The 17274-nt window shown below is 35.7% G+C and overlaps 1 protein-coding gene across 1 annotated transcript in view; it reads left to right on the forward strand.

Annotated features, from left to right (window-relative positions):
• Nucleotides 1–17274, forward strand: part of LOC145258199 (26S proteasome non-ATPase regulatory subunit 3-like) — a 497578-nt gene that overhangs the window by 458215 nt on the left and 22089 nt on the right. The window lies entirely within an intron of this gene.

The following is a 17274-nucleotide window of genomic DNA, read 5'->3' on the forward strand; positions in this document are numbered from 1 at the left end:
TTAAGTCTATAATGAAAATTTTTTATAAGAGTTTCCAGCACAAAATTAATCAGGAGGTCATGTCACGTAATATTCAAAAATAAAATAAGGTAACGGCATTTAAGATATGTGAAAAAGAGAGAAGACAAAGAAAAAAGGGGAGAAGAAAAACAGAAGAAAGTAAGAAAAAATAAAAAGTATATACGAGCAAAGATACATGCACTTTGCTTGGGACTTTGCTGTGCGCTCGGGTACCCACTTTATGGTTACCCGAGCATACAGCAAAGTTCCAACCTTTAACATTTGACCTTGACCTTGACAAAATAGTGTGCACCATCCCTAGATTGGAGACCATCATCATGTCGGGTGTGGTCATGATCGGTTTATTAGTTTCGGCTGTAGGAGAGTATGTATACATAGGCTATGACCTTTGACTGTAACCTTGAAAAATGGTGTACACCATCCCTAGGTGGGGGACCATCATTATGCCAGGTTTGGTCATGATTGGTCTAGTGCCGTGGGTTGTACACACAATTGTACACACACACACACACACACACACACACACACGAACGCTACTACTTTATATATATATATATATATATATATATACTAGCAAAAGTACCTGTCGTTGACTGGGTTCAAAAACAGCCTACAGAAAATGACTCTGATTTATGAAAGTATGATAGGTTATGAAAAGGAAGGGTTGTAAAGAGATAGCTTCGAATTTGGGGGTATTAAAACCAAAGCAAAATATGATGAAAGTAAAAATAAAATAGATAAACCCGATGATTCATTATACCATACCTGTTCACACTGAAACACTTATCACAATATTCTGTGGATTTATATTAAAAAAATTTGTTAAACTTTGTGAGATATTTCCATTCTATGGAGGTCAGGTGTGAACGAACACCCCATAATTTTATCATACCATATTTCTTCAAACTGAAACATAATTATCAAAGTATATTTACGCAGATAGATATGAAAAGTCTTTATTAAAGTTTGTGCCTATTTCCATTCTATGGAGGCCAGGCGTGAACGCAGACCCCATAATTTTATTATACCATCCCTAATTAAGTTAAAAGATACTATATCAACAACCCTTGTAAACGTTTTTTTTTAATTTTTTATTTCCATACTTTGTGGACCAGGCGCAAACGCAGACCCCACAATTTTAATGAACCACCGTTCTGCCAGATCAAACAAACCCATTCCTGTGTCTCGATACAACTTCTATCATTATATGTGATCAGTTTTCTATAATAATCAACCATATAGGAACCTATTTGTGACCGCACACACACACACACACACACACACACACACACACGTTCAGCTTTATATTATAGATATATATTTTTTTTAAGAAATAAAATGATATATATATTTATATTATTTATTTATTTTTTTTTAAGAAATAAAATATGATATATATATATAAATTTTTCAGAAAAAAGACAAACGACGAAGAAAGATAGTTTTTGAGCACTTTTCGTCATGTATCATTCTCTTTTCTTTTAAATAACTCTGATGATCTGAAATTTTAAAAGACCTGACTTCTTAATCCTCGCAGTAAGCATTGTTTCAGCTTTAGGCAATCCTAAAAATGGTTGATATACCATAAGACATAAAAATCATATTTAATGATGAATATATGTATTTTTTTATCTCACTCTTAATCATGAGTTAGTCGCAGTTGTTGCCACACACATTGCCCATGTCACACCTGAAAGAGAAGTTGATGGATTTTACAATGATTTCTGTGAAGAGAGCATCTTGTCTCCTTCCACTCTTTCTATTTCAATGTGAATGATTCTGAATGGCTTGGAATTTCAATAATGCCTAAGACAACAGAGGAAAAAGGGAGGAAAAAAAAATGTCACTACGAAAATATACATTAATTAATTCAAAGCTTTCTTTTCTGTGTATCTTTCTAATTTTCTTTAATTATATTTTTAGGATTGAATGTAAGTTCCATCTAAGAATTGACTCATTAAATCCTTTGCCTCACCCAACCCACGTTTAGCCCCCCCCCTCCTCTCAAACCCTGAGAAATTTATGTTGGCATGACAACAGCATTTTTAGATTATCACTTGTGAAGCACCACTGTGACATTTTGAATTAAGAAATATGCCAACTTCCATTCTTTTGCACAAGAGAAAAAAAAAAAAATTGTGAAAACTTTTTAATTATTTATGATTGCAAATTTAAAAAAAAAAAAAAAATTCCCTGCTTCCTCCTTATCCTCTCTGATAAATATCTGTTTTTGCTCATCTTATTATAATTAAAAGAGGAGATATGCTTTTAAGTGCAATATTATAATGGCTCTCCTACAGTTCAAAGATCAAATTGCTATTTGAACATTAATTATCATTCCGTTCCTTCATAGTAAGCCGAGAGAGAGATTTTACTCTTATTAAATACATCAGATCTTCCCATCCTCCCCGTCATCTTATGTCACTGATGGAAAGATATAATTCTAACATAATCAGTGTTTTCAAGCTTTCCAATCTAATGTAAGTTCTTTATGGACCCTTCATATCAGCTGTGGTAATTAGTTTTGATTTAATTGATAATTTAGTGTATTTTATAACTATATTGGAAAAGTATAAGGACCTTTATTGCACTTGGACTATAGGTGATTTGCTTTTGAAGTTCAGAGTGTGTGGGAGTGTCTCAAATGATATTAAAGTAAAGGTTGAAGTCTTTATTGACAACGTCAGTCTACTCTAGTTATCAACAGAATAGTTTGGAAACCTGCAATTCACCATGCTGCCTTTTTGTAGAGGATTCTTGAAGAACCAGTCTGAGTGACAACAGGGATACATACAGACATCAAGATAATTTAACTACAGTTTCTGTGGACGGGTTCACTTGCTATGCATTACTGGGCTCTTCACTCACCACAAGAATGAGAATAAATCTATTGTTTTCATCAAGTCGCCATGATTATATTGATCAAAATCATCGTTTTGAAAAGATTTAAAAAAAATATTAATCAAAGATATTTTAAAAATAAAAAGTATTTTTTCCATTTCGATATATATATATATATATATATATATATATATATATATATATATTTCCAATCCAATATTTTAAAACATTTTGTTTGGGCAAAATAATTTTTATCATCAGATACTCTCACCATTTTGTTTGGAAGAACTGATACTTGCAGGAAGTATTTTTGGTTTTAAATTTCTTTCAGTTACTTGATATTTTTTGACTTGCTATTCATTTCTTTTATTGTCGACCGAGATTTTATTATTTCCAATTCTTCTATGAAAGGATAGATAAATATGAAAAAAATCTGTCAGAAAATTAAGGTAGACATTTTATGAGTCTTGCAACTTTTTCTATAGATTAAATTCTTGTTCCAATCTAAAAGTTTTATGAATTAAACAAACAAGAAAAAAAAAAGTAAAATCTCAAAACTAAAATATTTTCATGATGAAAAAAATTAACAAACACAAATAGAAAAAAGAAAACAGAATACATTTTAAATCTTTTGACCAAGCCCACAAAATTTTATTGAATATTAATTTTATTTTTTACTTATAGAGAAAAATAATGAATTCTTTGTCTTATTTGTTTAAAAAAGAAAAAAAGATTGAAGCAATCATTCTTATATGAACTTATTTTTCTTTCTACATTTGATTTTTTTTTCATATCATAATCATCAGAAGAATAGATATGCAATAGAATATTTCTTTTTGAACAGTTATTTTAGTTGACTTATATAATATGAGCTGAAATATTTATCTAAACTGAGTTCCTAAAAAATATCCTGAGCTTATAGTTAGACTAGCAGGACTACCTGGTGTTGTCCAACAAAATAAGAGTTAAAATGAAAATATGTAAAAAACACTCTACATATTTCTATTTCCATCTCTATTCTTATTTTCTACTGAATTCTCCCCTTTCTCCTGGGTCAAGATAAATTTCCTATCTTTTAACCCAGGATAGAACATATCTTACACTTTGGATTTTTTTTTTTTTTTTTTGCAGAGATATTAAAAATTAGCATTTGTTGTACAAATGAAGCACAAGGTCATTCAAAAATGTGATAGTTGTCCTTGGTTGCAAATACTGTCTATCCTACTCACAACTAGAATCATCTCGGTCATCACAAGATCATATTTACGCTAATGGATTGTCCTACTTAAGATATGCCTAAATTGGTTTGAGAATTTATACACACGCATGAATAACTGTTGTGTTCAATCAGATGTGCTTGAATAATGACTTGCTGCCAATATATATATATATATATATATATATATATATATATATATATATATATATATATATATATATACACACACACAGACACGAAGCTTCCATTGGAAGAAAACAAGAGTGTAGGAACAAAATGTTTGGTTAGTAAAACTTTTCCAACCATTTCTAAATAATAGATCAACCACTGTTTTCTACTTTGGCTTGTTTTCAGTTCTGTACAATCAATTTCTAAGCGGGGATGGGATCTAAGCTGGTGAGGGGGGAGGGACCCCAAAAATGGGGAATTGAATTTGGAGCAGAGATGGTGTCCTTCCAAGATAAATAAAATTTGAGAGGGGCAGAAGGCAAAAAATTGTAAGTTGGGCAGTAGGTATCTTGGCTGCTTTCAATTACAAGAGTTAGTAATACATTCACTAATAGACTAAAACTTAGCCGAAGAATTAAGGCTTGACATGACTAGGAATTGCATGCACCATGCTCAGGCAACAAACACGTACCCGTACTTTACTTGTCTTTGTACTAGTTTGTTACTCATATTCACAGTTTGTTACTCATATTCACAGTTTGTTACTCATATTCACAGTTTGTGCATCCTTGTTCACACAACGAATGTTGAATACTGACCTGATAATGTCATTTTCTGTCCTAGAGTAGGAAGAAATAGAGGATATTTAGGTATTTTTTGCAGGCAGCAGAAGTATGACTAATCGGTACAGAATTAGAGGAAAGATATAAGTGGTGCACATCTCAGTATTGCCCTTTAAGGAGAGTTTCTTTCAAAATGTTAACTGACACTTCAACCTTTTACTGTACGTCTAACCAATTCCTCTCTAGCTGGAAGCCCAGTCCAAACCACATGCTGAGAATTTGGACTGGACCATCTATCTCGCAAAAAGAAAAAGTCAGAAGTGTAGTGTCATTGCTCCAGACACCCAACCACAAGCTGACTGACTTGCTGCAGTTGATTTTAACCCCTATGCTTGTTTCATAACATGCAAGCGCTTTCGTCACCATTTCAGTGTCTCTAATGAATAGTACAAAGATGGTAACGTAATCGGCAAATGCAGAAACCCTGGATTGCACTACACCATGCAAAGCAATTCTACATAGAATCGAACTTGCTTACTTGGTCTTTGCAAAATAGCAGCTCCAATACAAGGATGTAGAGAGGAAGTGCAACCGTGGACAGCACTGATGTACTGACTGAGAAAGCAAAAGATGGCAAATGCTTTCTGTTTACCTGCATCACTGCTATTAGTGTGTTATACAGAACTGGTAGTCTTAAAGATTGATGATTGGGCCATTATAGGGACAGTTTTTTGCCATGTGGCCTTGCTCCTGAGAAAATCAGAAGTGTAGACAATAGCCTTCTACCATCGTCATATCCCAGCCTTTGTATGCCAACACTGCCAGCAAGCCTGCCTGCTTCAACCTCATAGTAACCATGTAATTGGCAATGTGGAGTCTGTTTCCGGATCTTATCATGTTGACTTGTTCCACCTTCCCAAACTGGTCGAAGTACGCACCCAAGTAATCTATGCACAACTCAATTGGGGTATTGTTAATGTGGACTCTATTCTTCTTCTGCCCTGGTATTCAATCTGTAGTCTCACTCATTTCTTTTAGGGAGAGTTGTGAGGCAGTCTCTTGGGAAAGGAGCATGATATTCCATATGGCGAAACTACTTTAGCAGATGCGAGTCATCAGAATAATCAGCTTCATTGGGTGCTCTGCCATATTCTCCTCTTTCAGTCTCAGGTGTTATTCATTTAAGTCAAAGGTGACAAGGGTCAAAACCTTGTTTTCAATCGCCTCCCAGCAACTAAGCACAGGCTATGGTACATTTCCCTTGATGTACTGCTTATATTTTATAAGGTACAATTCTTTGTACTCCTATGAGAAAATTTTTTTTCTCTGTATTCTTCTAAGTGCAATTCCTAGATGCTGGTGCTTTGGCCTATCCCTGGTTCCTGGTGGTAGAACCGGGAGTGTCTTTGTTTCTGGAAGCAGAGTCTCTCTTCTGGGTAGCTTGTTTGTTATAAATGGTGGAAATTTTCACATTGGTAAAACCCTGTCCTCTTTTCTGCTGCCTTGCTGGAGGAGCTCTCGCAGTGGAGCCATTTTCTGCAGGTACCAGGCTGGCCAACATTGCAGGCGACACTACCACACTGAATGATATCATGTCTTTTTCTTGTGTTGCTCCATCAGTGAAAGGAACTCAGCTTCCTTGTATCAGAGCCAATTTCTGTGTGAGGTGGGCTGGCTTCCTTCAGGCTTGTGTTGAAGAGGTTGTCTTGATCCCATCTGGGAAGGATCTGGTGGAAGTCCAGTTCCTCCACTGAGAGAGCTTCTGGTAAGGGTGCCACTATTTAGGGGAGCAGCTGTATACCAAGAAGGGAACACTAAGCTACATTATAGTAGGTCAGATTGACACAAAAGAAGCTATGTCTAAAGCTGTCACCATACACAGAATAAAGTCGAATTGTACAATTAAGAAGCTGGTAAGTCTCTAAATATAATCTGTACAAAAATAAACATTAAACGTTTCCTTTTTTTTTTTTTATTGAAGAACGTCCATTTTGTTGGCCTTTATAATAATTTATCATCTTATGTATGTTTAGTTTGCTTTATTTGAAAAATAATGATTATAGTCCAATATTTTCTATAAGCTGTTTTGCAATGATTCTAGTATTTTGTATTCATCATTATCTTCATCTTGTTCCATTGTTTGTGAGGTTGGTGATTTGACTGACAAGCTGCCATTAAAATATTAACGATATCATCTCTCTCCTTTTATCCACTTTGTGACAGAAAAATGAAGTCCAGTTTGTACTTGCTTTGTTTAATTATTAATGAAGACATCAGCTTGTGCTTACTGGCATTTTAAAAGCCCCCCCCCCTTCAAAAAAAAAAAAAGAAGAAAACTTTGTGAAGTTAACCTATCATATAATAGCAAACTTTTGAAAATTGCTTCGTTTGCATTTACTATCATGTCTACAAAATGTTAAGCATTTACTATCATGTCTACGTGTTAAGCAATATAACAATTTATCAATACTAATAATTCACAGGGAGTTTATTGCACATGTTAACATGGGGGGGGGTGAGAGAGGCTTTATTTGTGAGTTGTCTTCATTTTAATGTAATTGATGTTCATTGTGAAATGATCCCTCAGCAAGTTGGTGTTTCTAATATCAAAAACAGTTTGGTCTTTTATGTTCTATCAATCCGCATAAATTTAGGTCTTAAGGGGATGAAGAATTTAGTCATCTGCATCATCATGCCAGAAAATAAGATTACACATCACACATGTGTGTGTGTGGTGACAGTTACTTGTGTATGTATACGCATATATATATATATACACACAAACACATACAATGCTGGTCAAAATGATGAGCGCAAATGTAAAGTTCATAAATTCCAATGATGTTTTGAAGAATTAGAATTGAAATTATTTTGTGAGAAGAACAGAATATGAAATTTTAGATTAATACTCTTGGTCAAAATTATGAGACCATAGCACAAATTTATAAATCACTTTACAACGAACAGAATGAGAATAATTTAATAGTCTATCCTCCATTTTTTATTGATTTAAAAATTTGCTTGATCATTCTTAGAAGCTTTTGTAAAACTTCAGCTGGAATTATGTGCCAAACATGTAGATTTTCTTTGGTCTAAAATCAGGTTCCATGTTTATACACACCTTTTTGGTCATCTACTCTCAAATAGTTTCTATAGTTTAGATCTGAATAACAAGGAGGATGAGTCAAGAGTTGAATATTATTGTCCTGAAAAGAACTCTTTTAAATTGTGCACGTTATGGATTGCTATATTATCTTGTTGGAAAATCCAGTTTTGTCCACACAATCAGTTAAGATGGAAGCACATTCAAGCATTCCAACATATCCAAAAGTCGTTTGGCAACCTTTCACCAACTGCAACTCGAGGAATCTCTAGAAACAGCAGTCCACACCAGCAATGATCCCCCTCTGCTGTGGCTTGTTGAATAAGTTTGCAATGCCAATACTGCCATAAACCAGCAGAACCACTGAGGTTAAATTTCTTTTTATCAAAAAACACTACATGCTTTCTCTTTTCAGTATCCCAAGGCTGATAGTCTTCAGCAAATTATAGATGAGAGGATTTATGATGAGAAAGAAGACGTGGCCTTTGCAACCTTTTCTTTTTTTCTAAGCCCCTTTTTGTTTAAATGTCGCTGAATTGTTTAAGAACTAGAATCTGCATCGGCATTAGGTTTTATTTGTCTAAAAGTTATGTTTGAGTTTTTCTTAACCACCGTCATTACTCTTCTGTCAAGAGGAGGAGTAATTTTCTTGGGACTACCGGTTTTTTTTTTTTTTTTTTTTTTTTTTTTTTTTACATATTCAGTGGGATTTTTAAAAAAAAGTTTGTGAAAATAATCTTATACCTATTGAATTCACCAATTAATAATCATGATTTCAATTAAAATTTAATGATGTTATAAACAGCAATACTAACCTATTTATTAACAACTTCCTGTTTTTATATAAAATTAATGTTGGCTTGTGATTAGTACTGATGCATTGAATATTGGCTTGCGATTGGTGTTGATACATCAGATGTTGGCTTGTGATTGGTACTGATACATCAGATGTTGGCTTGTGATTGGTACTGATACATCAGATGTTGGCTTGTGATTGGAGCGGATGCATAGTGTTGGCTTGCAATTGGAGCCGATGCATAGTGTTGGCTTGCAATTGGAGCCGATGCATAGTGTTGGCTTGCAATTGGAGCCGATGCATAGTGTTGGCTTGCAATTGGAGCCGATGCATAGTGTTGGCTTGCAATTGGAGCCGATGCATAGTGTTGGCTTGCAATTGGAGCCGATGCATAGTGTTGGCTTGCAATTGGAGCCGATGCATAGTGTTGGCTTGCAATTGGAGCCGATGCATAGTGTTGGCTTGCAATTGGAGCCGATGCATAGTGTTGGCTTGCAATTGGAGCCGATGCATAGTGTTGGCTTGCAATTGGAGCCGATGCATAGTGTTGGCTTGCAATTGGAGCCGATGCATAGTGTTGGCTTGCAATTGGAGCCGATGCATAGTGTTGGCTTGCAATTGGAGCCGATGCATAGTGTTGGCTTGCAATTGGAGCCGATGCATAGTGTTGGCTTGCAATTGGAGCCGATGCATAGTGTTGGCTTGCAATTGGAGCCGATGCATAGTGTTGGCTTGCAATTGGAGCCGATGCATAGTGTTGGCTTGCAATTGGAGCCGATGCATAGTGTTGGCTTGCAATTGGAGCCGATGCATAGTGTTGGCTTGCAATTGGAGCCGATGCATAGTGTTGGCTTGCAATTGGAGCCGATGCATAGTGTTGGCTTGCAATTGGAGCCGATGCATAGTGTTGGCTTGCAATTGGAGCCGATGCATAGTGTTGGCTTGCAATTGGAGCCGATGCATAGTGTTGGCTTGCAATTGGAGCCGATGCATAGTGTTGGCTTGCAATTGGAGCCGATGCATAGTGTTGGCTTGCAATTGGAGCCGATGCATAGTGTTGGCTTGCAATTGGAGCCGATGCATAGTGTTGGCTTGCAATTGGAGCCGATGCATAGTGTTGGCTTGCAATTGGAGCCGATGCATAGTGTTGGCTTGCAATTGGAGCCGATGCATAGTGTTGGCTTGCAATTGGAGCCGATGCATAGTGTTGGCTTGCAATTGGAGCCGATGCATAGTGTTGGCTTGCAATTGGAGCCGATGCATAGTGTTGGCTTGCAATTGGAGCCGATGCATAGTGTTGGCTTGCAATTGGAGCCGATGCATAGTGTTGGCTTGCAATTGGAGCCGATGCATAGTGTTGGCTTGCAATTGGAGCCGATGCATAGTGTTGGCTTGCAATTGGAGCCGATGCATAGTGTTGGCTTGCAATTGGAGCCGATGCATAGTGTTGGCTTGCAATTGGAGCCGATGCATAGTGTTGGCTTGCAATTGGAGCCGATGCATAGTGTTGGCTTGCAATTGGAGCCGATGCATAGTGTTGGCTTGCAATTGGAGCCGATGCATAGTGTTGGCTTGCAATTGGAGCCGATGCATAGTGTTGGCTTGCAATTGGAGCCGATGCATAGTGTTGGCTTGCAATTGGAGCCGATGCATAGTGTTGGCTTGCAATTGGAGCCGATGCATAGTGTTGGCTTGCAATTGGAGCCGATGCATAGTGTTGGCTTGCAATTGGAGCCGATGCATAGTGTTGGCTTGCAATTGGAGCCGATGCATAGTGTTGGCTTGCAATTGGAGCCGATGCATAGTGTTGGCTTGCAATTGGAGCCGATGCATAGTGTTGGCTTGCAATTGGAGCCGATGCATAGTGTTGGCTTGCAATTGGAGCCGATGCATAGTGTTGGCTTGCAATTGGAGCCGATGCATAGTGTTGGCTTGCAATTGGAGCCGATGCATAGTGTTGGCTTGCAATTGGAGCCGATGCATAGTGTTGGCTTGCAATTGGAGCCGATGCATAGTGTTGGCTTGCAATTGGAGCCGATGCATAGTGTTGGCTTGCAATTGGAGCCGATGCATAGTGTTGGCTTGCAATTGGAGCCGATGCATAGTGTTGGCTTGCAATTGGAGCCGATGCATAGTGTTGGCTTGCAATTGGAGCCGATGCATAGTGTTGGCTTGCAATTGGAGCCGATGCATAGTGTTGGCTTGCAATTGGAGCCGATGCATAGTGTTGGCTTGCAATTGGAGCCGATGCATAGTGTTGGCTTGCAATTGGAGCCGATGCATAGTGTTGGCTTGCAATTGGAGCCGATGCATAGTGTTGGCTTGCAATTGGAGCCGATGCATAGTGTTGGCTTGCAATTGGAGCCGATGCATAGTGTTGGCTTGCAATTGGAGCCGATGCATAGTGTTGGCTTGCAATTGGAGCCGATGCATAGTGTTGGCTTGCAATTGGAGCCGATGCATAGTGTTGGCTTGCAATTGGAGCCGATGCATAGTGTTGGCTTGCAATTGGAGCCGATGCATAGTGTTGGCTTGCAATTGGAGCCGATGCATAGTGTTGGCTTGCAATTGGAGCCGATGCATAGTGTTGGCTTGCAATTGGAGCCGATGCATAGTGTTGGCTTGCAATTGGAGCCGATGCATAGTGTTGGCTTGCAATTGGAGCCGATGCATAGTGTTGGCTTGCAATTGGAGCCGATGCATAGTGTTGGCTTGCAATTGGAGCCGATGCATAGTGTTGGCTTGCAATTGGAGCCGATGCATAGTGTTGGCTTGCAATTGGAGCCGATGCATAGTGTTGGCTTGCAATTGGAGCCGATGCATAGTGTTGGCTTGCAATTGGAGCCGATGCATAGTGTTGGCTTGCAATTGGAGCCGATGCATAGTGTTGGCTTGCAATTGGAGCCGATGCATAGTGTTGGCTTGCAATTGGAGCCGATGCATCGTGTTGGCTTGCAATTGGAGCCGATGCATCGAATATTGGCTTGCGATCGGTGCCCGATGCATCGAATGTTGGCTTGCGATCGGTGCCCGATGCATCGAATGTTGGCTTGCGATCGGTGCCCGATGCATCGAATGTTGGCTTGCGATCGGTGCCCGATGCATCGAATGTTGGCTTGCGATCGGTGTCCGATGCATCGAGTGTTGGCTTGCGATCGGTGTCCGATGCATCGAGTGTTGGCTTGCGATCGGTGTCCGATGCATCGAGTGTTGGCTTGCGATCGGTGTCCGATGCATCGAGTGTTGGCTTGCGATCGGTGTCCGATGCATCGAGTGTTGGCTTGCGATCGGTGTCCGATGCATCGAGTGTTGGCTTGCGATCGGTGTCCGATGCATCAAGTGTTGGCTTGCGATCGGTGTCCGATGCATCAAGTGTTGGCTTGCGATCAGTGTCCGATGCATCGAGTGTTGACTTGTGACTGGTGCCAATGCATAGTGCCTACTTGCAATTGGTGCCGATGGATCGAGTGTTGGCTTGCGATTGGTGCTCGATGCATCGAACGTTGGCTTGTGAAGATTTCCAATGCACCAAGCGTTGACTTTTAGAGGATCTACTGCATTAAATATTTACACTACAGGAAGATTAATGAAGAATGTATATTGTTACAGATTGGGAAATTTTATGCCCAATTGAAATTCTATCAGTTCAATAACAAAAAATACTTTGAAAATCATAAAAATAATTTTCTTTTTTATGTATTCTCTCAATTGTTTACGATACATATTATATTTGAGCATTAAATAATCCTTAAATGGTTGATATGCGATAAAATGAATCATTTACAATGTTATGTGTTTTGCATTAAGTGATTACAAATTGATTGATATGCGGTAGAAACAAACTAAAATGGGATTGCAGGGGTTAAAAAAATAACTATTACAGCTTATAGTTACAAATTCCACATCAGATAAAGATGTTGAAAAAAGAACTAAAAGTAATGAAAAATAAAATATAGAGATATGCCATGATGGAAAAAAGGGAAGCAGGGAGACATTTTTTTTAATGTTTTGATTTAACTCCAATCTGGAAATTAAAAGTGAGTTCAGAAACGTGTACCAAAATGACAGAGAAATACAAGTTTATAAAGAAATGAAAGCAATTGCTGATGGAAAGGTTGATATGATGAGAAGAGTAAAGAAAGAAATGTTACTCTTCTTTCTGTGATAGTGAAGTTGACATTTTAAGGAGAAAGTACTTTTGTTGCAAGCCAAGCAAAAAAAAAAAAAGGAATGAGTGTAGGTGTAGGCAGTTGAGATGTTGGTGAGTTTATGTAAACTGGAAAGAATCCTGCTGTGATATTTGTTAGCCTACCTGAAATGAATAAACAAATTAAATTTAAAAAATGCTGGATCAAATTTCGTATGCATTGTGCTGGCTTTCTTTGCTCTTTGAAAAGATTTTAGTTTGTTGAGTTTTATTTAGTTGTAACGAAAAGAGGACAAATAGAAATAAACTATATATATATATATATATATATATATATATATATACACACACACACACATAAGTGATAGGACGATTCCAATATTTTTACAGTTTCTGTTTTGAATTTGCAATTCTGATACAATTACCGATTCCAATTCTTTTGTAATTGTTAAATAGTTTTAATTTTTCTTGTGTGGGGTGGATTATCGTAAATACCTGTGTAATATGTATATACATTTGCAGTAATGTAAAACTACACTTGTGGGTAGTTGTAATTTATAGAGTTTAGTTTTACTCGTAGTTTAAAACATGAATATGTATTTTATTAGTACTACCAGTAATGGAAAAATTAAGTTTTGAACAAAGGTAAAGATGAAATACTTAAAACATTGATTTTTTGCACCGGAAACTAGGCAAAAACAATTTTCTGATATTGATTCTGATTTGCCGAGAGTTCCAATGTTTCCAATTCCCAATTCCGATTAATCATCTTAACACTAATATGTATGTAATCACATGCACATATATATATACACTATATGCATATATATAATCACATGCATACAAATGCACTATATATATATATATATATATATATATATATATAAACTACTTCATTTACTCACATAAAATTAATATACGAAAGTATAGATTTATGCGTAAGTATTTACTTCAAAAGTGCTCAATACGTAGGTAGAGCTAGTTAGTACTTTATAAAATATATATGGCGATTAAGCTACACTGAATATTCGGCATTTCATCCACTCTAGGATTCGTCAGGCTTATGCGTGAATTCTGTTGTTGTTTATCGTTTTTATATGGTCCTCTTCTGTTGAGGATTTAGTTAGCCAATCAGCTTTCTAGTATCCTATCAACCAATGGGCATGCATTTTATCGAACAAAGGATCTGTTTTAAAACTAGGTTAGTGGTTTAAGGCAGACATTTTTTTTTATATATAAATATACATATGTGTACATACATATATGCGTGGTCGTTTATGTATATTCATGTTTAATTTGTTTATTTTCTATTGTTTTTGTTAGTTTTAAAATTATTTTGTATTGCTATCTTAGAGTAAATTTTATTTTGTGAACACAGTTATTTGCTATTTCTCTTCTACAGTTTAATAGATTTTAGGGTTCTTTAAAGTACAGGATAGCAAATTTTTCATGAAGGCATAATTTACATGGGTCGTCAAAATGCCTACACGTGGTAGCTTGTCTTATTATTTTCCATTCGACTACCGTCGAATGTCCGCTTTCTTTGAGTTCCCAGTATTTATTCGCTAGTGTTGTTTTTATACAGTGTTTTTTATTGTTGAATGTACTTTTGTGGTCATAGTATCGGGTTTTGAAATCTAAGGAAGTCATACCTACGTAATATTTCTTGTTATTCGGGTTTTCTTTCGCAAATATTGTTGCCTGATAAACTACGCTTTTTGTTAGACATTTATTTTGAACTGGGCAAATTGTGCGGTGTCTACAGTTGCATTTATCTTGTTCGTTATTAGTATTTTTATTTATGGTATGGTTGTTCTTGTCCGGGGTTGGTTTGTTATTATTATTATTATTATTATTATTATTTCTGCTAGTGTTAGTTTTATTTTTGTCATGGTATCTACTTTTTTTATTGTTTATTTTGTTGTTGTTTACATTGTTTTTATTTAGTATTTTGTTATGTGCTTTAATTATCATCTCTAAATTTTCGCAACAACTGTAGGATAACTTTAAGGTATTTTTATTGAAGATTTTGTGTAAGGGGTTGGTTGCGGGAAAGTGTTTTTCAATAAGATCTAGAAATTTCTTGCCAAGTTTTGTTTTTAACATTTGATTGTATGGGGCCGTAAGAGGACCATATAAAAACGATAAACAACCACAGAATTCGCACATAAGCCTGACGAATCCTAGAGTGAATGAAACGCCGAATATTCAGTATAAAGTACTATATATATATATATATATATATATATATTTCTGTAGCTTCTAAATGTGATTGTAAAAAGAGGAAAAGAAAGAAGAAATGGATTTGCCTTTTCACTTTCAGTTTGTTGAAAATCAAATTAATCTGTCTAAAGAAAGTAATATAAATGTCCAGGAAATAAAACAGTATTATGAAACAATGATTTGTTATATTAAAATTAAGTCATTGAATTAAAAAAAGCAGTAACAAATAATAGTTAATAAAACGTTCTTTCTCAAAACCAATATGCAAATTAGTTAGCTGTATGACTGATATCGCATATACTTAAGCATTATATAAAAAAAGATGGTGCGTCTATTACGGCAGATTGAATTAACTTTAGATAGGATTGAAATAACTTTAAATAAGATGCCTTAACTTTATTCTTAGTGTGAGAAATAGACCCAATTTTAATGTTTATTCATGTAGAAATATTTTAAAGAGTGTCTGTACTTTTTCAACACTTAGTGATTTCAACATTTTATTCTTTTTAAATCAACAAAAAATAATTTAATTTCAAGAAAAATGATTTGCAGTTCATTTTTCATCATCTGTTACTTTTCCATTTTTTTTTTCTACTCAGTAAGAATCTAACAATTTTCACTGGCTATGACTCCTAAAATAATAAATTCTGGCAGCATATTCCTGATAATATACAATTCTTTATATATCAAATTTAAGTGATTCATGTCCCATGTAAATGTTGATATATCATAGTAGAAAAAATTGTATTTTTTGCTTTTATACTTTCTTCCCCCTTGTTAATGGGACCAAAAATTCATTGACTGCAATCCCATTTCTCCTGTTTTATTTTCTTCCTGAATAGATACTAGAAGATGTTGGTTTAGGGTTGTTTGGAGAGCAAAGAAGATTACCAATGCCAAGGAGTAATGTTTTTTAAAGTAATGTCTTATCTGTGCCTAAACCTAAACGTAGATTCCATGAACAAAGCTTCTTTTTTAGAACTGCATGCGTGTGGAACTCTGTTCCATTTCTCTGCTTTTCAACTGACTACAATATGGTCGTCTTCAAGTCCAGTGTGATCAAGTTCTTGATGAGACATCTCTTTAACTAATCTAATTTACCAAATTTTCCACTACTAACGATTAGAGCAACAATTTCCCATTACATTCATTAACCTTTATCCTCGAGTGGCCTCCGCGCCTTGATAAGTGATGTCTCTTTTGTATATATAAAAAAAAAAAAGTTTACTGTGAATAATGTTGGATTCACCTTGTTAAAATTTTGGTCTAAGAAATTTTTGTGAGTAATATTTTCTGGGTTCCTGGGAATATTTTTTCTTGTAATTCTGGGAATAATGATGGATCTTTCTCTGCAAAATGTGCTTCTACATGGTTCGCACAGACTCGAAAAGTCTTTGAATTTTAGCTTTTGCCTTGAAAAGGCTTTATTTCTATTATTACCTTGAAAATATGGAAAATGTCTTGAAAATTATATTCTTTATGTCCAGTAAAAATTTGTCAAAATATTAAAAATAAAATTGAAATAAATACTATTAAATTATTTTTTAAATATTGAAAATAAAATTCAAATACATAGTTTTAAAATTGCATAGTAGTATTGTGAATAGCAGAGTTATGTCCTATGATCACAAAACAAAACTACCTTAAGATTAAGGGATGTAATTTTTTTTTTTTTTTTTTTTCGGCCCTGGCGGCCTAGTTTTCAATTATCACAAATTTTTTGTGTTACTTTTTTGGGAGGAGGAGGGGGGTCGAATGTCCCTCTATTTTTGCTTTCATTTATAATTTAATCGTTTTTGAGTAGAGGACTAGTGGTGGACGCCATAAATACAAATGACCCCCTCCCCCTCTAAAAAAAAAAGACAAACTTTCCTTTTGCGTAAAGGTCTCTCCAATTGACCCCCCCCCCCAAAAAAAAAAAAAAAAAAAAAAAATTGTGATAAGCTAAGATAAGACTGGGTTGGGCCAATACAAAAAAAAAATGGACCAGCTATCTTGGTTGGAAATTTAAAAGTAAAGAGAGTCAATATTTGAAATAAAAAAAAATATATATATATATTTGAAACTACTTAAAAACACTCAAAAATGATGCGGGGTAGATTACAAAGTAACTTTTATTGGCTATGGTAACATTTATTTGTTGTATGTATGTATATGTATATATATTTTTTATTTTTTTTTTTTTACTCACTT

Source organism: Euprymna scolopes, chromosome 33 (genome assembly GCF_053919585.1).
Source record: "Euprymna scolopes isolate OS-2025 chromosome 33, ASM5391958v1, whole genome shotgun sequence".
Classification (NCBI taxonomy): domain Eukaryota; kingdom Metazoa; phylum Mollusca; class Cephalopoda; order Sepiida; family Sepiolidae; genus Euprymna; species Euprymna scolopes.